The following is an 18,390-nucleotide window of genomic DNA, read 5'->3' as shown; positions in this document are numbered from 1 at the left end:
ATGTCTCTGTTTATAAAAAGAAAAGAAAATAGCCATTGATTGTAGAGAAGGACTGCTTACAAGCATTTCATATGTTTTTATTGAAGCTTTTATTTTTTCAAACAAAAATTATTAATTTTACTGAGACTGATAAACATTTGGTATATCAAACCAATAAATTTCTACATATAAATGCAAACCTTTCTTTCATAAATTAATCTAGAGTAATTTCTGTTTCATGAAAATATAACAGAAAACGAGTATATACAAAAGAGAGAAAAACATACAATAATACAGCAAATATTTTAGAATTAAAATAATACTATTTATTTCCTATTTATTAAAAGGTAAGCCCACTGGACAAAGTATCCCTTGTTGGTGCGACCTGTGAGCTCTGTCTGGTTAAGTTACACATCGAGAGACTCACTGTACAAATAGAAATTGAGGGAATCAAACCCATGACTACAAGATGGCAGTCATTTACTCCCAAAGCTAAACTGTAGTATATGAATTCAGCAAGCCTGTAGTTTATCCTAAAATTTGATTTATATAGGGGGTGATCTACTGACTGCCAGTGTCCATCAGAGACATAGGCACCAGTACAGGAGTGAATTTTCAGTTACCCATCCATTCATCCAAGTTGCACTTAAATAAAGATAGAGAAGAACTCTGTTTCAAATGGATGTGGACCCTGTTTAAGAGAATGGGAATTCTCTAAGAAACGTGTGTCTTTCCAACATGTCCTATTTATATTGCAAGCAAAATGTAGGTATTTTAATCTGATAATGTTTGTTTTGCAGATGGGCAAAAGGTACATCAAAACAAGGTCCAGGGATGCATTGTACACCAAGCAAAGATCAACTCTCTGAAGTGTGTATGATACCAAGTAAAGAGGCAGAACTTTGAGGGTGATCACTGTAGGCTATTGTGTGTGTTTTCTTGATATTCACTAAATTAATGTACATAAATCTCATCAACAGTAAGAGGAGTAGAATTATTCTAATTTATTAAAGTCTGGAAGACCAGTATCTCTTCTGTTGACATATAGGGATGGATTCCAGGAGGAACTGGTCATGGAGTAACATGCTATGTTAAGCAGTTACCCAATGCCCAGCTTCAAAACTAAGGGCCTCTCCCGTCCTCGTCCTACATATGTTAATAGAGAATCAGCACTGAAATCCTGAAATCTTAAGACTTTTGCACTGGCAAAATAAGCAAATATAAATCCCTAAAGCAGAGGATTTTCTGAAAGAAGTCTGAGTGGTTTCATTAAAGCAACAATTCCACCTGTAAGAGGAACTTGGTAATGGAGAAAATGCTTTGTGGGAAGACAAACTTCTTGCAGTAGAAAGTTCCACATATGGGTGGAGCTGTGACACTATAGAGGGGAATTTTGGGTGAAAAGCTGAGGATCATGAACAAGCACTTTTCGGTCATGTGAGATATGTCTATGAATGTTAGCAGTGACAGCTTACAAAGCCCCTATAGTGAAAGGGTGAAAGTATTCCCTGGTCAGATAGTGGTTCTGCATTCCCATTCTGGTCCATGGACAGGGAGAATGAGTACATGATGGCCATGGTGCCTCCTGTCATGGATGCATTTTTCCATTCAACCTTCAGGTGGAATATTTTTGCCAGACAGCCTTATGGCTATATATCTCTACCTGTATGGCAGCTATAGTACTGCTGGCACCATATAGGTCAAACTGCGATACTGGACAACTTCAACAAACCTACCAAGTTCTCAGGTGAGGGTCATGCTATGTAAGGATTGGGTAATGAGATTCATTGCCATAGAATGTTTAAGAATCTCATTACCCAGTTCTGGCACAGCTGGACTAAAGTAAAGTAAGTATTTCAGTGTTGTAAGTTACTGATATGGGCATATCCTGTTCTAGAATGATGCCATGCCCAGGGTGGGGATGATTGTAAGGTGGTGAAGCAGGATGGTAGAAGGTCTCTTCTCTTCTATGCTACCCCACACCTTTTTGGAATCTGGCACCTAGTGAGATTTTTTTCAAAGCTTAATTAGGCTTTCCTGGAACCACATGACATTTAACAGGAGTTTCTCTATTTGCTAAATCTACATTTTTGTTGTAAAGAAATAGATTACATACAACAATTTAGTTAAAATAATTGATGTTCAACAGGCACATTACCTTACTGGCAGATGGGTAGTAATGCTCTGCTACCCTAACTCTGGCAGCTGACTAAAGTTCAGAACTCATCCCCCTAACTGTCTGTGGGTGGGATGAACCAATCACTTGCGTGGAAAGGGACTGTCTTGCAAACTCACAGACAGGACCCACCTAGTTTTCTAGTGCCATAGTAAGAGAAGGACCTCTGAGAAGACTGCCTCTAACTCTGGACTTTACAGCTGCTGATCTCAAACAAGAAACCTTTATCAGTTTTTATTTCCTCCCTCTGCCTTATCTAACTGATGAAAAATTCCTGTCAGAAATGTTCACCATACAAAATGCCACTAAAATCACAATTTAACGAAAAAAATAATTTGAAATGTTTTAATCTTACTCAAACACCTCAAATAATCATAACATCAAAGAAAAAATGTCCTTATCAAAACTTCCAAATGAAGCTTTGAATCAACAGGCCTTGCTGTACTAATTAAAGAAAAAAACAGAAGCATATACAAAATGTCTAATCAGAAAAAAAAAAAACAGTTGAAGCAGCAGAATACACTATGCAAGCTCTGATAAAAAAGCCAACAGGAGGAAAACAAAAACCCTGTTCCTTATAAAATTTGTGGTTTTCTGGCAAATCACTGAAGCCTGAAGTCACTAAATAATGACATTCATTTGAGTTAGAGGCTTCATAATCTTCAGAAAATGCATGGTAAAACCAAGATATGTTATAAGCTGTATACGTATTTAACATATAACAGTATTATAGGTGTATGTATAGTTTAGAAGAGCTTGCTGCCTAATTAACTGCTGAGCAAACATTCTGTGGGAAAGATATTTCCAATATTTCTTTAGAGTCTATGATTTGAGTGCCTCGAAGGAGACAACACTGTTTCCAGAAATGCAGTGACATCTGTTGTGATAGGGAGATATGACTGGTTAATCAGCCAAAAGTTTTCTGATGAATTTAAAAAAGGACATTTTCAGTGTTTCACTTGATTCTGATTATGTGTTTGTTTCAGCAGCTAATCACATCACTAAACACTGGGAAGATAGAGATAAACTGATGCAAGGGAGTCACTTTATTCCCAGGTTTCCCTACAAAAGTGAGATAGGTTTTGGCAGTCTATCTATCAGAAGTCCCAGACATACAAAATCTAAAGTACATAGAGAAAATGGAAGGATGAGATTTCTGACAAACCTAATGAGAGGGGGTCCTTTCCCTAAAATGATAACCCTCATTCCATCTTATGATTTTGCAGATGAGAGGCACCCATCAAGTTCTCCTTTAGGCATCCTGAGTCAACATTTAGCTTTCAACAAGGCAGCCTTGCCATCAGTGGTTTCCAATAAATGGGTGCTCTACTTCACTGGTAGAGTTTATAAGTGGAAGGAATATCCACCCCATCCTAGGGAGTTCCCCCTCACCTGTCAGGACAGACTTTGTCATTCCCTCCTTTACTCAAGCAAATACTGGACTCAGGGGTCATAGAACCCCCCCCCCTTCCTGTATAGAGAATGAATGAATGCTTTTTTACTCCAGAATCTTACTGGTTCCCAAATGAAAGGAGCCATGGAGACTGGGTTAGACCTATCCTTTCAGAATACTTTGTTAAGGTCCCCATGTTCAAGAGGATCACCATGCAGACAGTCCTTTGTCTCCTGCTGGACTGACAGCTCATGGTGACTATGGACCTGAATGACATTTATCATCTTATATCCTTTGTTCATCACTTCAGGAGATATTTGAGGTTTGTTGTGTTGGGGTCACAATTCTCTGCATTGCCCTTTGGGCTATCTATGCTACCTTAAGTGTTTAACATATGCTTTACTTAGGTAGTGGCTCACTTGTCAGACTCTTGATATTAACGTTTTTCCTTACTTGGACAACTTGCTGATCTTTGCAGCATCTGTATCTAGTTGTTTGGAATTGCTAGAGAAGGTCTTGACCTTACTCTTCAAGCTAGGGTTTAACCTTTACAAGTTTTGCCCGAAAGCCTCACAAAGACTCATCTTTCTGCAGTGCTTTATTGACTCCAATAAAAGAATGGCCTTTCTTCACAAAGACAAGGGGATCTATATTAGATCACCGAATGTTTAAAAAAACGAACGGTGATTGATCAAACTTATGTAAGCGAAACCTTAAAATATCGAAGCAACAGAAACCTGAATTTTTTCCTAGGGAAAGAATTTGGTTGTCCGTTTCTGTTTTCCGGTATTTTTAGTGCTGTGGTGGAAAGTTACGGGTTGGGTTCAGGTAAGTGTGTGATTGTGTGGATGTGAGTGTTAGAGCAGGTTAGGTACGTGTGCGATTGTGTGGACGTGAGGGTTAGGGCTGGTTAGGTGAGTTAGGGTTAGGGAGCGGGTGAGGTGAGTGTGTGATAGTGACGGACCTTAGGGTTAGGGTTTGGGTTAAGGTAAGTGGATAGTTAGTGGTGTGTGTATAGTTTAGTGTAGGGTTAGGTGTCAGATTTTAGGTGTATGTGTGTGGATTGCTGTTTGTTTGGTGTGCTTGTGTTGTGTGTATGTGTTTTGGAACAGCGATTTTTTTCCCAAGGAAAAAAATCGCTGTTCTGACAGTTCGAGATTGTAAGCTTTCACTTACATAAGTTCGATCAATCATTGTTCGCTTTTTTAAGCATTCAGTGATCTAATATAGACCCAGACAAGGTCCTGTCTTACTAGATGGTGTTTCAGGAATTCTCCAAGAGGAACTTCACTTCAGCAGGAGAATTCCTAAAAAGTCTAGGACTTATGGTGTTCATGATTTTTATGATACCTTTGGCCCAATTACACATGTGGAATATTCAATGGCATGTCTGGAATTATGGATCCAGCACCTACATTTTCAGGAATCTCAGTTACTGGTGCTGCCCTTTATCATATAAAAGTTACATCACTGGAGAGCACAGATGACTACTGATCCAGAGCATCTTTTTTTTTTGAACAGCTTTATTGAATTATCACTTGTGACATAGGAAATTTTACATTTATATAAAAGTAATCAACTATACTAACAAGTTCATGTTTATAAATACTATACTTCACATATATTGTTATATATCATATAACCTAAGCAACACTAGATCAGTTATTCATTTCCTGCCCCCCTTTTTTAAAAGAGAAACATCTTTATTAAACCATCACTTATGACATAGGCAATCATACATTATACAAATGAAAACAAACCACACCAACACAATCCTAGTTGCAAGCATTTTACATCACAAAACCATACTGACAAGCTCCCAACTGCAAACATTATACATCACTTATCATCTACATATCATATTCAGTCAAACATTACATAGCCAATTTAAGTCCTGCCTTCTTTTAAACCTCAATCCTCCCCTGTATGTATTGTTCCCACAGTTCCCATTTTTTCTCTATGTAGTTTGCTCCTACCCTTTTCTAAAGATCTCAATTTCAGTTGTTTTATCTCTATTTCTATATTTGCTACTTCTAATATAGTTGATTTAGATTTTGATTTCCATTTTCTAGTAATTGCTTTTTTTGGCAGACTCCATAATTAGACACAGCAAGGCCTTACATTACATTGTCTAGGCAAATCCGATTCTGTATCATAGCTCAGAAAAATCATCTTGCTTGTCACACCAATCTGCCCACCTAGCATCTCTGGCAGTGCGTCCCACAGGGAATCCTTAAAGTCTGCCTACTCACCAAACTCCAAGAAAATATGTTCCCAGTTACCGCTTTCTTCACCATCACACCTCCAACATTTGCTGTCTACCTGAGGAAAAATTCTCTGGAGTCTACTTGGGGTATAAAAATATCTATAGAAACATTTCCAAGCAAAAATCCTAAATCTTTTAGATTTTGTTGCATATCTGGGAGACATGCACATATCTTCCCATTGTTTATTTGTGAATTGCTTATCCAATCTCTCTTCCCAATCCTTTCTAACCTCCTCTGATTGATTCTTATAGTCAACATGCAATATTTTATATGCTCTATAATTATTCTTTTTTAATGGCAGGTTCTGTTCTAGATTATATTAAAAACTCTACCAGTGCTGGTCTTTCATTTAGTACCCCCCCTCCCCATTTATTTCTCTTTGCCTATACTCTATCAATCCTTGATAGAGAAGGCAATCTCAAACCTACAATCCAAATAAATTCTTGGCTTCTTCCCATTCTATCATCATTCCCTCTCTAGTAATTTGCTCCCAATACCTTTGTCAGTTTTCTCCAATAAATTCCAACCCCATCTTCCCTATTGTTTGTGCCCCTAATTGCAATCATCCATATCAGCAGAATCTCCTTTCTCCATTCCCGTGTTGGCTTAGTTCTTAAGATACTTTCTGCTACTTTATAGATATAATATTCTGTATGATTATTGTTATTCTCCTTAAAGGCCTGCATTCAAAATCCCAGTCTCTTCTTGTTTCTTGAGCTTCCACCCTGTTTTACCATCATCCCTTTCCACTTTGAATTATAGTTTTCTGCTTGTGCTATGTATAGGAGCCTTAACTGTGTAGCTCTGAAATACCCCATTCAAATCGTGTAATCCCAATACGCCCTATTCTATTGGTTAAATCAACTTATCCCACTTGACTCTTGCCATATTCCCTTTCCAGATAAAGTCCTTCAGCTCTTTATTAATTGCTATCCACAACTTCTCTGGTTGATAAAAATACGACTGACCTGTGTATAAAACTAATGGGACTAAAAAAATTTAACTGCTTGCTATCCATATAAAAAAGCTTCCATTTTCTCAGTTTTTGTATTATCTTTTTTTAGTCTCTTCCTACATATCCTTAGCTGCCACACCAGAATCATTTTAGTTCATACTCCTAAATATTCATTTTATCATGTCCCCATAAATATGGCTATTGCTGAGCCATTTCATATTTGGGTAAATAATTTACCGCTATTGCCTTTGTTTTAGCTTCATTAATTTTGTATCCCGAAAAGATCTGAAACTTTCTCATAATGTTCCACAGCACTGAAATGTCTCTTTCTGGTTTTGTCAGGTATAAAATGATATCATCTGCAAATAGAGACAGTTTTTCTTGACTACCATACCAATTATACCCTTGAATTGTTTGAGTCCCTTATTTTCTTTGACAGTGGTTCAAAATATAATGCAAATAACCTGCCTGGTTTCTCTGCTCAAGCAGAAATTATCAGAGAGGACCCCACTAACTTTAATTTTTACTTCTGTTTACCCCATATATCTTCCTAATCAACTTTATTATTTTTTCAGGAAATGCAAATGCTTCCATTGCCCTGCTCAAAAATTACCAGCTTACTCTGTCAAATGCTTTGTCTACATCAAGACCCACCAACAACAATAGTATTTTATTACATTCTGCTTCCCTCTGGATCATCAGTGTTCTGTTAATGTTGTCAAATGTTTGCCTCCCCTCCACAAAACCTCGTTGATCCATATCTATCAATTCTGGCATTACTTTTCCCATTCTTGTAGGCATTATAGACATGAACACTTTATAATCTTGGTTTAGTACTGAAATGGGCCTGTATGAATCTGGATGTGATAGATCTTTACCCTCTTTAGGTATTATAGCCACCACTGCTTTCTTCCAGGACGTTGGTACTTCTCCTCTTAAAATACTGTTAAACAAAATCTTCCAGATTTTTATCATTTTTTTCCATCCTAACTTCCAAACTTCCACAGGAATACCATTCTACTCCTGGGGTCTTTAATGTAAATTGGTTATACACCACAATTGTATCTCATCTTCTCCTATACTGTTAGTAATTGAGCCTCATCTACCTCTAACCTTGGCATATTTAATTCTTCCAGAAACATTCCCATTTGTATATTTTCTTGATTTCTATATTTCTCTGCTTTATACACACTTTAATAGAATTTCAGAAATATTTCTAATATCTCTACAGGACCTCTTGTTACCTTCCTTGTTATAGGCTCCCTAAGCTTTGTGGCATCCCTTTCTACTTTCTGTTGCCTGAGTTGTTGTGCTAAAAGTTTTTTTGTGCTGTAGTATTATTGCCAAAAAACATTTGCTTAACAGCAATCTTTCTAATCTTGTGTATATTATTGAGGTAATCCCATACATTCTGCAGTTGATCCTGTTCTTGTTCTGTGAGATTCCCCCTGTTCTGCAATACTTTGTCAGTCCCTCTAAATAATTCTTGTTACTTCTTAATCATAGCTGCCTTTCTTTTATTTCCACCCTATTTTTAAACTCCACCTTAATTTTATCCCTCTCCCTAGCTATATTTTCAGAAGTAATTTCTATCCTCTTAAATAACTCCTGAATAGTCTCCACTACCCATTCCTTAATTCTTCCTTCCTGTTTTTATCCTGATAGATTTGTCTGACGTTGCTTGGGGAGCTGTGTTGATGGGAATGCAAGTACAGGCCACTTGGGGTCCCAAGGACACACAGAAGCACAACAGTATCAAGGAAATTGTAGCAGTGCTTTCCATGCCTTGAAAGTCTTTTACAAGCTATGGACTCCAGGACCTCATTTGGTGATTACAGAAAATACTGCAGTACTGTGGTACCTCAACAAACTTGGGGTCCAAGGTCATACCTTCTGTGCCAGTTGGCAATGATGACCTAGAATTTGGGTTTACAGCATTCTCAGACTCTTCAGACATCATACATCCCATCAGTGCAAAACATTGTGGCAGACAGACTGAACAGATCCTGGGCAGACCCACATGAGTGTAAGCTCAAGGCATTGGTGGCCAGAAAACCTGCTACTAGAAAATCTTATGTTTACAAATGGACAACGTTTTCTAAGTGGTGCCTAAATGGTAAAAGAGGGTCCTTTGAGGTTAACATCTCTCTGATCTTTGTGTGAGCTACTTTAGGATGGCTTATTATATGCATATATTAAGGTGCATTTAGTGACCATCTCTGCTTGTCTGCCAGTGGATCCCCCTCTTTCTTCTTCTCTTTTGGTAAACAGTTCATGAAAGGAGTATTGCATATGAAACTCCCCTAGAAAGCACATTTCTTCTTGTGATGTTAGCTATGTTTTGGGAAAATTGAATTTACCGGTTTTTCAACCTGCCGCTCAGGCTGATCTAAAGTTCTTAACATGGAAAACGTTTTTTTCTTATTTCCTTGATTTACGCACGGTTAGTTTCTGAGCTGCAAGCTCTCATGGTGAGACAACCTTACTTAATTTTCATACTAATCCCTCTTTCATGTCTAAACTGGTCTCAGAATTCACTCTCAATCAGTGCATTAACCTCCCTTTGTTTTTCCCAGAACCTGAGAATAAAGGAAAAAGGATTGTTCATACCTTGGATATGCATCAGCAGCTTAGATACTAATTTGATAAAATGAAACCCATCAAAAAGGCTGAAAGTCTTTTTATTTCCTACATGGGGCTAAGAAAAGTCAACCTGTCTCTAAGCAAACCATTGCACATTGGTCGTCCTCTGGTATTTTTTGTAACACTCACCATGTAAAGGCACATTCCGCCAGGGCCTTTTCCTCTTTAGCAGTTTATTTTTCCTAAGCTTGTTTCCTGCCTTTCCTGTAACTAGTTTAGTCCAGATACAGATTTGCTGTAACCGGGACTGTTTGTAAGCTTCTGAGCCCCCAAAGCCTTTCTGTGTTGGAGGGAAGCCTTCTAGCTTATCAATGAGAGTGGTAAGCACTAGGTAGCCTATCTACCACAAGAGTGGTTTCTGGCCCAGAAATTGTAGTTTATTGGCTGTTTGGGCAGTTTTTCCACCTCTTTCAACTTTCTGGTTTAAAAGCCTGTGTTTGCACTTGTTTCACACCTTTCCTGTAACTAGTCTAGTCCAGATACAGATTTGCTGTATCCAGGTTCATAGGTTCATAGATTAGTACTAGGCTAACTCCCCTTTTAGGCCATTTGAAGACTAGCCAGCTACCCCATGTAAAAATTAAGCCCTGCACCTTGTGTCTTTAAGGTAAACACCTTAACCATTATGTCATCCTCCCACTCCTTGGACTGTGTTTGTAAGCTTCTGAGCCCCCCAAACTGTTCTGTGTTGGAGGGAAGCCTTCTAGCTTATAAGTGGGAGTGGTAAGCACTAGGTAGCCTATCTACGACAAGAGTGGTTTCTAGCCCAGAAATTGTAGTTTACTGGCCGTTTGGCAGTTTTTCCATCTCGTTCAACTTACTGGTTTAAAAGCCCGCATTTTCACTTGTTTCCCATCTTTCCTGTAACTAGTCTAGTCCAGATACAGATTTGCTGTATCCAGGACTGTTAGTAAGCATCTGAGCCCCCCAAGTCTTTCTGTGTTGGAGAGACGCCTTCTAGCTTATCAGTGGGAGTGGTAAGCATTAGGTAGCCTATCTACCACAAGAGTGGTTTCTGGCCCAAAAATTGTAGTTTATTGGCCATTTGGGCAGTTTTTACATCTTTCAACTTTTTGGTTTAAAAGTTCACGAACAAAAAAGCACACAGCAACAGTGAAATAAAAAAAGAATCCAACGACAAGTGAAGGCGAAATGAGCTTTATGTACAAGCGCTTTCGTCTAAAATAGACTTCATCAGATACATAAAATACAGGTGCTACAGAAGACTTATATAATTCCTCATTCATCATCCAATTAAACTTTTAAAGAAACATATTACAATTCACACAAGACAATAATATATGATAGTGAAAATACTATATAAACTGTTGTTAAACTAGAAAAAAATAATGAATGAAACAAAAATATAAATAAAAAATCTAATTCATCATTAAAACAAAACAGTATTAAACTCTAGCTGCTTTAGCTTGCAAAACTGGTTTGATACTGATATATTCTTTAAGTCCTGGTTTGATGTTTGCCCTCAACCTAAGTTGCCATTTCAATTCTTTATTTAGTAAAATATTTTTGCAATCACCCCCTCTGGCATTATTCCTAACAATTTCAATAATGCCAAATTTAAAACCAGAAAAAGAAACACAAACCTCTGAATGTTTAAAAACGTATAGGAAAGTTTTGGATAGAATTGACAGAAGAGTCAACAATATTTTTTTAAGGAAACAAAAGACATTTATGAGAGACAAACAGCAGCATAATGTTGGGAAAGTGTATCCGGGTCCCATTTCCAAACATATTAATAGTAATAACCATGTTCGTGTTGGTGTAAGTAGTGAATTGTGTGATGATGTCAACCCTCCTGTGGTTGACATCCATGATGGGGGGGGGGTGGCCCCTGATAGAGGTATGAGTCACAACAGACCTTTGGATGAGTTCGATTCTTTTTCGGAGCCACAAGATCCTTTTTTATTCCCCAGGAGATCAGAACGACTGGCCAGCAAGACAAGACTTCCATCAGACCCGGGTCATTCCAGCAATGGCTATGGGACCAATTATGGTTGGAAAAGAGTGGGGAGGAAGGGGAAATAGTGTTAAAGGAAGGCACTGAGGGCATTTTGTCTGAATTCAATGGATTCAAAATATTCAATTACACTACTCAAGTTTTAGGGAAAGAACATTTTTGTTTGTTTTCTAAAGGGTTTAAATATGTCAAAAGTAACCACGGTGATTTAGCGAATCTCTTGGTTGACTTCAAATTATATTTAAGAAAGTTAAATTTAAATATGATTTTTAACAAGATGGATAAAGATAGCCACAATGGTCCACAGGGTCTTAGTCTCAGCAGGAGCAGCACCTACAACCCACCTCTTCATCCTGTGCTATTGTTATACGAAAACATTGTTACGGATGAGATATATGAAGCATTTTTTAGACATAAGACTAATTCTAGCTTCAGTAATCTAAGTCAGGATGAAATTAAACTTCTACATCAATTGCAAGGGCAAAAGCAATTTCGTATTATGCAACCTGATAAGGGAGGGGGTGTGGTGCTGTTTGATACCGAGGAATACTACAATTCCATGACCAATATTTTGTTGGAATCTACTACTTATTCTCCCACATCGATTAATGAAATACATATTGCATATGGGAAAATCGATTCTATTTTGGAGGAATATCTCTTGGAAAATAGAATTGATTATAAGACACATAGATTTTTGAGACAGAATAATTTTATAATTCCTACTTTTTTTGGATTGCCCAAGGTACACAAATCCATTTTAGCTCCCACATTTCGACCAATTGTATCTGCCAGAAATTCCAAAACACATCCCTTAGCAGTTTCTGTTGATCAGTATACTAAAGATATTCTGACAAAAACTGAACATTTATTAAAGGATTTGTGGGATTTTCTTAGTAAATTAACTCCAGATCTGTGGAGTGAGGACGTTAGTTTCCTCACAATTGATGTGAAAGACCTTTTTACATGTATTCCTCGTGATCAGGGTTATGATTACTTTAGTGACAGCATGTATAAGTATTCTTCTTTACACAAGGATCAGATTTCATTGATTTTGGAACTTTTGGAAATTGTGTTGGATTATAATTACATTAGCTTTCAAGATGAATATTTCCAACAGATTAGTGGCATAGCAATGGGGGCAGCTTGTGCCCCCATTTATGCCAACCTTGTTATGTTGGAGTGGGAGAACAGACATGTTTTTAGTAATCCATTTCAAGGGAATATAAAGCTTTATCTTAGGTTCCTTGACGACATTTTTATTTTATGGAAGGGAACCACTGATACCCTTACCATGTTTATGCAGTATTTGAACAACAGTACTAGTTTTCTCTCTTTTACACATACATGGTGTCTTGACACTATTAATTATTTGGACATTACTGTTGTAAAAACAAACAAAGAGTTCAAATCTAAGGTTTACCGTAAGGACACCTGGTGCAACAGTTATTTATATTTTGATAGCTATCATCCTATATTTCAAAAGAAAAGCCTTGTGAAGGGACAGGCAGTTCAGTTAGCTAGGATGACTTCAGATTTGGATGAACTTAAGAATGAATTTCTTTTTTTTGGGTAGTAAGTTTATTGAAAGGAATTATCCTTTAGACATGGTTTGTGATATATTAGGTGAAGTCTATGAAGAATGGGGCAAAAAATACAGGCCTTTGTTAGGTCAACCTTTTGTTACATCAGGGTCCCAATGTAGAGATGAAAATAAATTTCAGGGTTCTTGTGTCACAGAGTTTACAACATTTTCGGATACCTTCACCAATATAATTAGTTCTAATTGGTGTGTGTTGAAAAGTAATAAAGACCTTTTTGATGTAGTCGGACCTAAACCTACATTCACGTTTAGGACAGGAAGGAATTTCAAAAAAGCTTTTGAACAGATTGACAACAGTGTTCAATTTTTAAACAACACTAAAAACACTTTTCCATGTGGTAGTTGTTCTCAATGTCCCCACATTTTTAGAGATGCACATATTAGACTAAAGAATGGGCTAAATAGTTTTGTCAGGTTTTGTAAGGGCAACTGCAGAACCAAAATGTTTGTTTATTTGGCTGTCTGTGGTGGTTGTCCTGCCTTTTATGTAGGAAAAACCGAGAGAGCATTTAGAGATAGAATATTTGAACACTTGTATTATATTAGGACAGGTAAGGACAGTAGCGCACTTTTTAAACATTCAGAGGTTTGTGTTTCTTTTTCTGGTTTTAAATTTGGCATTATTGAAATTGTTAGGAATAATGCCAAAGGGGGTGATTGCAAAAATATTTTACTAAATAAAGAATTGAAATGGCAACTTAGGTTGAGGGCAAACATCAAACCAGGACTTAAAGAATATATCAGTATCAAACCAGTTTTGCAAGCTAAAGCAACTAGGGTTTAATACTGTTTTATTTTAATGATGAATTAGATTTTTTATTTATATTTTTGTTTCATTCATTATTTTTTTCTAGTTTAACAACAGTTTATATAGTATTTTCACTATCATATATTATTCGAAAAGACAGTCCGTAGAGCAAAACAATGGTGAAGTCTCCAAAAAGTTCCGAAACTATATCTTTGTTGTTAAAATAGCAATGAAGTTGCCAAACCCTTCAAATTGGTAGAAAACAGGTTTATTTAGATAAAATATAAGGATGGTGCTTCTTCAGACCAAATACAATTAATTAAATGTTATCCTGATAAAATTTAAAGAGACATAGCTTAAAAAATACTAAAACATTTTAAAATCACAAAAGATGTATGTAAAAAATATATATACTTATATACTGCATTACATCTTAATAATTACATAAATCATAATATTAACACATTGTGTCACTTATTTAAAAACTTTAATCCTTCTTGATTTTAACAGGGGACGTAAAGGGACCTTGCCATTAATACCTGGTGGTACATCAGCCCTGAACTTAATAATCCAGTTAATTTCACGGGTCTCAGTGTAGTTCTCAACATCCCCCCTTCTATGACTTCTGGATATGTGTTCAAGTATCCTGAATTTAAATTCATGATCAATGCCATGTTCAATAGTGTGTTTGGCAAGTGCATTTGTCAAAGTACCTTTCCTAATATGATAGGCATGCTCACGTATTCTATCTCTGAGTGTCCGATTCGTCTTGCCTACATAAAAGGCTGGACTAATGATGCCAGATACACTATATCCTTAGATTGGCAATTACCTGCCACACGTATCCTAAAGCTGCCATTTCCATATGGATACTTAAAAATAGGGTCACTCAGGATATAGTTGCAAAAATTGCATCTATTACACGGAACCATGTGTCTGTCATCAGGAGATGTAATGGTGGTGTTGTTGTTAGGATAACATAACAGTTGTTTGAGGTTCTTTTTGTTCCGGTGAACAAACTTGGGTCCCTCACCTACTAATCTACTGATGGTTGGATGAAGCACCTTCTGAGAAATAGGGCTTAGCCCTGTTATCCCTGAGGGTGGTGATGGCTTCCATGCCTTTGCCAATATCCCTTTCATGGTAACCTCGTTCCTTAAACCTTGCATCCAAGTCTTCCAATCCTATATCAAAGTTTAGACCTGTATTTACCATTCCTCCATGCATCTAAGAACTCATTTAAAGTTGTCAAAACAGGTCATCCACAAACCGCCTGTAAGGGGGCATGTGACCTGTATAATGAAATATTTGCTCATGAAAACTGAACACATTAGATTCAAGGACCATCTCCAATAATGAAAGAATGAAGTCTATATTCTGACCATGTCCATGCCTTCCCTGTTTGGGACATAGTAACCCACAAGAGATGTTCTACATCTGTGGTTGATTTAATAAACTCATAAAATTCAAGAAGAAATTGTTTTGTGTCTCTGAGAATGGCAGTATTATCTTCTACTAAAGGTCTTAGCTGGGCCTCGGTGAATGACTTGAAGAGAATTAAAAGATCCTGATCCATGATTGATTCTGGCGTAAGGCCTCTAATGCCTCTCTCTGTTTATAGTTCAAATTGAAACTACCTCTATTGGACATAATCTGTATTTTGTTCATACGATATATGTCATCCTCAACTAATTTACTATGGAACAAACAGACTTGGTTTCCTAAGTACACCAGTCTGTGTGTAAACTAATAATTCCTAAAATGAACTTTATGTACTAAGGACCTGACTGGATAAATTCAATATAGATTCAGGAGGATGTGTTGCTGTTGGCGACAAAACAATATTAAGTTTTCCTACGTGCCTGTGGGTTCATTGACCTGTCTGAGTATTCACAGCTATTTGAGACGTGCTATCCATAGTATTACCAACAGAGGCATCTATCACAACAGTTGAACTATCCTTTGTAACTTTTGTCTCCTTTGTAACTTTGCACTTTTCTGGTTTAAAAGCTTCTGTTCATATCGCAACACATTATCATTCTTCCATAGGTGAAAAAGTCATTCAACACAACCTCTATAGTTGAGGCTTACCTCTATGTTGAGTTGCTGCCAATCAGAGAGTAATAGTGGGCATTTTAAGACCCCTCAGCCTCTCGAACCACCAATCTTAGGGATACTCAATCTGTACTTGTTCTTCACCAATCATGCCTCCTCGCTCAAAATGAAAAATCAGATAACCAAAACAATGGTGAAGTCTCCAAAAAGTTCCGAAACTATATCTTTGTTGTTAAAATAGCAATGAAGTTGCCAAACCCTTCAAATTGGTAGAAAACAGGTTTTATAGATAAAAAATAAGGATGGTGTAAAGCTTTACAGCTTAGCTTCTCTTCATACAGACCAAATACAATTAATTGTTTATTTACTACATAAAAGGCTGGACACAATACGATGATGCCAGACACCATTGCATCTATTACCGCAACCATGTGTCTGTCATCAGGAGATGTAATGGTGGTGTTTGTTTTTTAGGATAACTAACAGTTGTTTGACCAAACTTGGGTCCCTCACCTACTAATCTACTGATGGTTGGGATCCAGATAAGAAGACATGCCCAGTGTCTGGTATAGATGTCCTTGAGAATGCACACATCATTGGTGTAATAAAAAAAAATAAAAACCTATGTCATATCCTGGTACGATGTAACAGCATGTTCTTGTGACTGGCTTTCCTGTATAGACTGTATTTTACCATTCTCCATGCATCTTCCACATTCTGACCATTCCATTGTGAATTTGAGGAACCAGAGAGACTCATTTAACTGCCTAAGAACTGACCATCTCCAATAATGAAAGAATGAAGTCTATATACTGGGCACCTGACCATGTCCATGCCTTCCTGTTTGGGATACCGTGAACACAAGGACTGCATCGTCCATAACCCACAAGAGAGATTCTACATCTGTGGTTGACACCCTCTACCCGCTACTATTGGTCTCAGGGGGGTCTCACGGATCCCTGTATAGTCGGTAGTAGAGGGTGAATGACTTGAAGAGAATTAGTCTCCTCAAGTCTACTACGATAAATTCAATATAGATTCTGATCCTACTTGTTCTTCTCCCACATTTTCTTGATGCTCCGGTTCATGGAAGTATCCTGTTGGAGCGAACCTCTCTCCTTGGTGTATGTTCTGATTTGTATCCAGGAGGATGTGTTGCTGTTGGCGACAAAACAATATTCCCACTAGGGGCAATGTCAGATGTATCCCCCATACGCACCGCAGAACTAAAAGTTTTCCTACGTACTGTGGGTTCATTGAGGGAATTGCTAATCCCTGCACCACTAACTGTTTAGTGGAAGACAATACTGCTATTCTTAGAGACACAAAGCAATTTCTTCTGGAATTTTATGAGTTTATTAAATCAACTACAGATGTAGAACATCTCTTGTGGGTTACTATGGACGTGCAGTCCTTGTTCACGGTAATCCCAAACAGGGAAGGCATGGACATGGTCAGGTGCCTTATGGACCGATCAAGTTCTTTCACCTCCAGTAATATAGACTTCATTCTTTCATTATTGGAGATGGTCCTTGAATCTAATGTGTTCTGTTTTCATGAGCAAATATTTTTACAGAAGGCTGGCGTGGCTATGGGCACATCGGCATTTGTTTAGACATCCATTATACAGGTTTAAATGAGTCTCTCTGGTTCCTCAAATTCACAATGGAATGGTCAGATATAAAAATCCCATTCCTGGATATATATGCTGTTACATCGTACCAGCATGCACCCTGAGTATGTATACAAAAATATTGTCCGGGGACAGTCCATGAGACTTTCTAGGTATACACCTATTGATACCAACTTTGATATAGGATTGGAAGACTTGGATGCAAGGTTTAAGGAACGAGGTTACCATGAAAGAAGGGATGGCAAGGCATGGATGGATGCCACACTCAGGGATAACAGGGACAGGCCTATAAGCCTATTAGAAGGTGCTTCTAGATTTTACTTAGAAACAGGTGTTACCTCTTCTAGTATAGATGATATGACATCCAGTGATAAGGTTTTATTTCCTCTTTATTACACCAATGATGTCCGTCTTATCTGTGGATCCAACCATCAAAGAACCTCAAACAACTGTTATGTTATCCTAACAACAACACCACCATTACATCTCCTGATGACAGACACATGGTTCCGTGTAATAGATGCAATTTTTGCAACTATATCCTGAGTGACCCTTTTTTTATCCATCCATAAATGGCAGTGAACATGGCATTGATCATGAATTTAAATTATATCCAGAAGTCATAGAATTAATATTATGATTTATGTAATTATTAAGATGTAATGCAGTATATAAGTATATATATTTTTTACATACATCTTTTGTGATTTTAAAATGTTTTAGTATTTTTTAAGCTATGTCTCTTTAAATTTTATCAGGATTGATAAATATGGCTGTAACATTTAATTAATTGTATTTGGTCTGAAGAAGCTACATAGCGAAAAGCGCATATCATCCTATTTTAATTTATCTAAATAAACCTGTTTTTTTTTGAAGGGTTTGGTTTGGCAACTTGCTATTTTAACAACAAAGATATAGTTTCTATTTCATTTATCATATATTATTGTCTTGTGTGAATTG

Source organism: Protopterus annectens, chromosome 15.part0 (genome assembly GCF_019279795.1).
Source record: "Protopterus annectens isolate FY-2018-M chromosome 15.part0, PAN1.0, whole genome shotgun sequence".
Lineage (NCBI taxonomy): Eukaryota > Metazoa > Chordata > Ceratodontiformes > Protopteridae > Protopterus > Protopterus annectens.
This window is presented reverse-complemented; position numbering follows the sequence as displayed.